Source organism: Tupaia chinensis, unplaced genomic scaffold (assembly GCF_000334495.1).
Source record: "Tupaia chinensis unplaced genomic scaffold, TupChi_1.0 Scaffold000184_1, whole genome shotgun sequence".
Lineage (NCBI taxonomy): Eukaryota > Metazoa > Chordata > Mammalia > Scandentia > Tupaiidae > Tupaia > Tupaia belangeri.
In genome coordinates this window covers 1,299,759-1,306,634 of record NW_006159659.1, presented here as the reverse complement: position 1 = coordinate 1,306,634, position 6,876 = coordinate 1,299,759, and the positions used below count along the sequence as shown (strand labels likewise).

At 36.5% G+C, this 6,876-nt stretch overlaps 1 pseudogene; it reads right to left on the bottom strand.

Annotated features, from left to right (window-relative positions):
• Positions 1 to 1,484: 1,484 nt before the first annotated feature.
• On the bottom strand, positions 1,485 to 6,004 carry LOC102480093 (ubiquitin-like domain-containing CTD phosphatase 1 pseudogene; annotated as a pseudogene).
• Between the last annotated feature and the right edge of the window lie 872 nt (positions 6,005 to 6,876).

The window sequence follows — 6,876 nt, the reverse complement described above, 5'->3', positions numbered from 1 at the left end:
TTCTCCCCCCTTGATTCTCTATCTCTCACCTGCCATTTCCTACCCTTAGGTAAACTATCTCTAGTATCTACAGTTGCTTTCCATGCCCCCCTTTTTTTCAAAGTTGCTTCCCATGTCCCCCTTTTTTCATATTTGATTGACTCACTAAAGATCTTAATTAATCTAAATACTTTCAATAGCAAGCACAGCTGATATGTACATATCCATGAACACATGTCTGACTTAAGGCATAAACTTCAGTGAGTAGAATGAACATACTATAAAGTATACTTAGCTGGGGCTATACAGTTTATTGCAATTATTAAATAGCTATTTTTAATGCATTTTTTAATTTCAAGAAAAACAGTTTTAGTTTTAACAGATCAAAATCAAAAAATGTTAAGAGAAATTTGCCTAAGACTTAAAACCAAGAGAAAGGTTAGGATTCAGTTCAAACAGTAGGTAGATGAACCTGTCAACAGTTTAAGAGAAGAAAATCCTTAAATCTGGACAACAAAGCGTAGAATAAAATCAGTAATATTTTAGTCAAAAGTCATAAAAATTCTATTTCGCCAGTTCAGTCTCCTAAAATTAGTCTCTTCTATTGAATTTGCAGTATCACTGTGGTCTGATCTTTCCATTTAAATTCTAGAAGTTAATATTCAAAGTTATTATTGATCTTTCCAGACTTGTCCCTATCATTAAGTTGGCCATTCTCTTGATGGCTTTTTGTATTCTTATTTCTGTGAGTCTGACTAGTTTTCCTGTTAGAGTGCTCCCACATTTCTTGGAGAGCTGGTCTAGTGTTGGTAAATTCTTTCAGGTTTTTTTGATCTGAGAATGTTTTTGTCTTTTCCTTCCCAGATGAAGGATAATCTTGCCAGATATAGTATTGTTGGCTGAAATTGTTTTTCACTTAACTCTTTGAATATATGTTCACATTCTTTCCTTGCTTGCATTGTTTCTTTTTTTAAAAGAAAAGATATTTATTATTTACATCACTGAAATAGTCCCATAAGAACTACACCATGTTTATACAATCGATTCCTTCCAGATACAAGAACTGTATAAAGCAATACTGTCAACACAAAACAGTGGTCACATTATATATCTGCAGGCTTAAGCATTGCAAATAATGTTTTCAGAAATCTTATGGCTAGATATTTTCACTGAAACACAGTGTTAGCACTTAAACAAGATACAGCTAAAACAGAACAAAACCTTTTTGTTCATGCTTAGGTTTGGATCAGTGCTATGTCCTGCTTTAAAGTTTATTGCCTGTCAGTGCTTTTATGACAATGGTTTTGGGCAGAAAAGTTTCCACTTAGCCATCAGAAAGAGAGACACTGGAAATCACGTCCTCAGAGGGCGTGGCCATGCTACAATCCCTTCTCTGCTTTCCTCTCAGGATTTTGGGTATGTGCACACACACACACAGAGCAGGATTTAAGCCACCAGGTCCTGGATTCACAGCGCAGAGCTGGCCGTGAAGGATCCAGCACCTTAACCTCCACACCACTTGCTGGCCCGTATGCTGTTTTTATTACCAGTTTCATACCAGGCAGGGTGAGTATGTTTTGGTTTACTTCTCCTATCTTCCTTGATGATACTCAGTACTTTTCTTACCTATTCTGTCCAGCAATACTGCTGCCATCATTTTATCATTAAAATTCCTTTTTTCTTAGTATTTTTCTATGCATGTTTTTATTTGATTTTCATAACTGAGATAAAGTCTATATACAATTTTGTTTCCATTTTTCCTTTCACATTCATGTTAAAAGAAAAAAAAAAAAACAGAAAATTTAATTTAGTGGAGTTTAATTGAGCAAATCTTACCGCGATTTGAATTAGGCAGTTTGTCATGCCTGCTTCCGAGCAACTCAGTGTAGCCTCGTGGCCACGTGGATTTAGGTTCCAGAAAAGGAAAGTGACATGTACAAGAACGGGAAAGTGACGTACAAAATTCTAATCTCTTAAACCTTAAATACGTTTTCTTACGTCAAAACTCAACTGACACTTTACTATCCCCTCAGATAAATTTCTGAACTCTCTATGCAGTTTATCTTTTCAGTATAAACACAAAAGGAACACTAGGAAATAAACACATCTTTAAATAGAAGCAAAATGACTTCTTACGTCTATTAACCCTCTCCGTGGAGTATGCACTGTTATCATAGCAGCACTGTCCAACATGAAGGTAATCTTGTAATTTGCATTGGTGCTCACTCCCAGTTCTTTCATTTTAGCTTCAATCCACTTCATATTTGTTGCAGACCAAATAACAATGTCATAATCTTCATATGCAGATGTTAGGAATTCGTGAAGATAGGGCCGCATTAATTCTACTCCAGTCTCTGCACAAGACCTATGGTCAAATAATGTATAATCAACATCCAGGACCAAAAGCTTTTTCCCTTCCGGGGGAGGATTCAAAATTTCTACTTTGTACTCTTTCACTCTGCGAGAAATTTTCAGTAGATTTTCTTTCTGATTTTCTACTTCTACCACTTCATCTTCAATATCAAAGTCATTGACAACATCATCATTGTCAGGAGGTGGACCTAAGACATCTTCCAAGCTCTCCTCATGAGATCCCATCATCATGATTTTAGTATTTGGTTTCAATTTGAGAGCTCCAAGCTTAACATCATTTTCTGCAGGTTTGCCTTTAACTTTGAGTCCGAGTAACTTCTGGTGTTCAGGCAACACTCCTGTAAGAGTCTTTAGGAACTGTTTAAGATCTAGTACAGTATCATTTTCTGAAAGTGTGGTCACTGACTATTCCTGTCCAACCCATTTTACGATGGTATGGAGAACCAATCTTGATACATATGAGGAGGCAACTTTTCTTCAGAAAAACTCCTGGAGCATGGTGGAACCAGCCGCTTGCATTGTTTCTGATGAGAGGTCCAACATTAATCTGATTGGGTATCCTTTGAAAGTAACTTGATGTTTCTTTATTGATGATTTTAGTATCTTGCCTTTGTACATTGTTTTGGTCAATCTGGCTTTGATGTGCCTTGGAGATCTTCTTGGGTTGAATCTATGTGGGGTCCTTTGTATTTCTTAGGTTTGGATATTTAGATTCCTCTCTAGATTTGGAAAGTTTTCTTCCAGTATTTCATGGAATAGATTATCAGTGCCTTTATTATTTTCTTCACCTTTTGGAATACAGATTATCTGGATGTTTGGGTGTTTAAAGGTATCTAATATTACTCATATATTATTCTCATTTTGGGGGGGGGGTTATTTTCCCAGTCTTTTTGGTGATTTTTTCTAGGTCAAAGGTTCTGCCTTCTACATCTAAGATTCAGTCTTCTGCATGATGTAATCTGCTTTTAATACTTTCAAGGGAGGTTTTGATTTCCTGTATTACAGCCTTCATCTCTAACAATTTTGTTTGATTCTTTATTTATGGTGTGTATTTTCTCTTTCAGATCGTGCAAGAACTTCCTCAACTCCTGGAACTCATTATCTCTTTCTCCTGCATCTTTTAGAGTTTGTTGTCTCTCTTCTTTTGCATCTCTGTTATCTTTGTCACTATGAATATTCTAAATTCTTTATCTGACATTTCCAGGAGTTCTTTTGCATTGTCTGTGGAGGAAGAGGAGTTACTCTTTTCCCTTGGGGAAGAGATATTTTCTTGGCTTCTCATATTTCTTGTGGTGGTTTCTGGTCATCTAATGAATTGCACATTTTTTCCCTAATTTTTGGAGTTAAATTTGAGTGTTCAGTGGCATGCAGGAGGAGGTGATCTACAAACTCTAAGCAATACCATTTTTCTCCCTTCAGGCAGCAGATTCCATGGAATATGAGGATTATTTGACCTTAAAAGTATCTGAATATTTTTAGGTACTGATATTTGGCTACTGTGCACCTAGACCTGTCCAGAAACTCAGTGTGTGGTGGCTGAGCAGAAAAGTGAGAAAGGTAAAGGAAAAAGGAAAAGGAAAAGAAAACAAAAACAAACCAAGACAAAAACAACATAAAGCATAAAAAATAAAATTAAAAAAAATTAAAGCAAAAAATAAAAACTGTGCAGTGTATTACAGGCCACTCAGAACTCAAATGTATATGGCTAGTTATTGGCTTGTCCTATGTGGGAGGAGGGAAAGGTAAGAATTAGCAAGATAAAAGAGCATCAGAGATCTAAGAAGTTTAAAAATTTTAAAAAAGAAAAAAATTAGAGAGATTTGGAGAGAGACAGAGAGAATAACCAGAGTGGTGTACCTGGCTAGATCTGGGGGCAGGAAGGTGATGTCTGGGCAGAAAACCTTCAGATATCCTAGTTCCTTAAAGAGGCTGCTCAGGACTCAAATATATATGGCTGCTGATTGCCTTGTCCTGGCTAGATTTTGTACTTTAATAATCTTTCAAGAAACTTGAATTAGAAGGACAGAGAGAAATAATGAAGTTGCTAGAGAGGAAATCTAAGGACAATAGAACTTTAAAAAAAATGGAGGAAGGACCACCAGAGAGGAAGAATTTGAAGATATAAGACAAAAGAAACAACTGGTGGAATAAGATATAGGAGTAAATAGAAAAAAGTAAAATCAAGGATAGATATATAGATGTTGACTTGGAGTTGAAAGGGGAGACTCTCATTAGTTAAAACTGGTTGGCAAGAGGAAAATGTGGATATGGAAGTAAGTCTGTCAGTACGGTAAGTAAGATAAAGTTATTCATTCCTAAAGGATCCAAGGAGAGAGAGAGATGGAGAGACAGAGTTAGAGGCAGGAGAAGACAGACAGAGAGAGAGAGAGAGAAGGTAGAGAGAGAGAATACCATATGCAAGGAGAGGTGATAGGTGGAAAAGATGTGATGGAAATTCAGTAGGGCTGGGGGATAAAAAGAATGCCAAAGTGGTAACTGGAACCAGATCAGGGTGGATTTTCTAAGCCACATTAATGCATTTGGGATTTATTTCAAGGATAGAAGAAAGTTTAATAAACATTTGGGAGTGACATTTTCAGCATTGTATCTGGAAGCATCATTCTGGCTAAAGTGTTAATAATATGTTGGAGAGGCAAGACCTGAAGCAAGGGAAACAATTTGGAAGCTCTCCAAGTAGTTCTAGTGGTGAATAATAGTAACATGACTAGTGTATTATGTGTGGGAGGGAAAGAAGTAGATGGATTTGAGAGAGTTTTAGGAAGAATTAGGTTCTGCTGTTGCATAGTATATAGAGAAAAGATAAAGAAAAGTCAAGAATAACTCCTAAGTTTTCTAGCTTGGGCAACTGAGAGGATGTTGGAACCATTCATTGAGACAGGAAACTTTGGGGGAGAAATAGGTTTAAGGGTTTATTGATGAATTCAATTATGGACATATTGAGCTTATGGTGCTTGTGAGATACGATATAGTAGTTCATTTATTTAGTCAACAAATATTTACTGAGTGCCTTCTATAATATCCACTCAAGAAATATTTACTGTGTACCTACTATATGCCAAGCACTATCCTATGCCTGGGGAATATAGCCATAAATAAATTCTAAAACCCATGGAGCTAACAGTCTAGCTTAAATTCAGGTAGTCATGCTGATTATTTGTGTGGAGTTAAAGAGAAAGTTTAGAGCTGTTTTACCCAGGGTAATTTTATGAACATAGGGTAGATTGACAAAGTACCTATAAAGAAAGCTGAGAAGTAGTGACCAGAGGTAGAAAGAAAATTGGGAAAAGTGGAATCGCAGAAGTCAAGAGATGAGTGGCTTAAGGATGAAGTAGTGAATGTTTATAGCAGATGAAAATATCACTGTCCATTGGATTTAGTGCCATGATGGACATTGGTGAGTTATGGGGAGTATTACCAGAGGGTTGTGGGCAGAAGTCCAATTGAAATGGGTTTTTGGAAATAATAGGAATGAAAACACAAATGGATTTTGTAGATAAGTCTTTCAAAAATTTTAGTGATTAAAAAAAAAGGAAAGAAATTATAATCAGCCAAAGTAAGAAACTTACAGGGCAAAGTCTGGGGTGGAGATGTGGGTTCCAAATGTGAAATTTCCATTGCTCCCAAGATGCATTACTCTCTCAATAATGTTGTGTGAAAATGTTCACAAAACGTTTTCAATCAAGGAAGCTTACCCAAGTTGTGGCATTCAGACCATTTATTTGAGTTTCATTATATTGGTATGATTAATTGATTTCCCACTTGAAATCAGTTTCCAGATATCCCCTCCCTGGAGGTTGGACAAACATCATATGCTACTCCTAGGGGCCTACCTTGAACAACAAAGATAGTCTAGAAATTCCAAGTACTTAGGGTTTACCACCCAGTAGTCAGATGCAGAGACCAGAATTCTCTTTGAGAAAAGTCAAAATCTTTACTGGACAGTGGAATTTAGTGAGGATTTTTGGTTTTGTATTTTTTAGTCTTGTTTGGATGCATTAGGATTATGTGTGCTTAAGTGCTGATTGGAGAACTTCAAGTTTGGAGCTATAGGGTAGAGTTAAGACAGCAAGATTCTTAAGAAGGTAGCTTTCTGAACTTCTTAAGAATAGATGTATACAGATGACAGGAGAGAAAGAGATTAGCCTCCTTTAATGTAACACCAGCGAAAAAAGAAAGGATGAAGAGTGATTTGATGATAGGGACACAAATGGAAGTTTTGACCAATGGCCTCTAACTTCTTTATAAAGTAAGAAACAAACTCATTTGCTGAGAACAAGGGCTCAGGAGAAAGTCAGGTGTACTAGAGGAATGGACAATGCTGGAAATAGTTTCTATGGACCAAGAACATTCAGCAAACCAAGAGAGCTGAGCTAAGGGTCTATTTGATATTTTAACTTTAATGACCAGGAATTTATATTGGCACTATGGATACATGGTTTCATGATAAGTTCAGTCATTCAGTTCAGCCTTAGAGGATTTTGATGAAGAGATTCAGAAATGGCA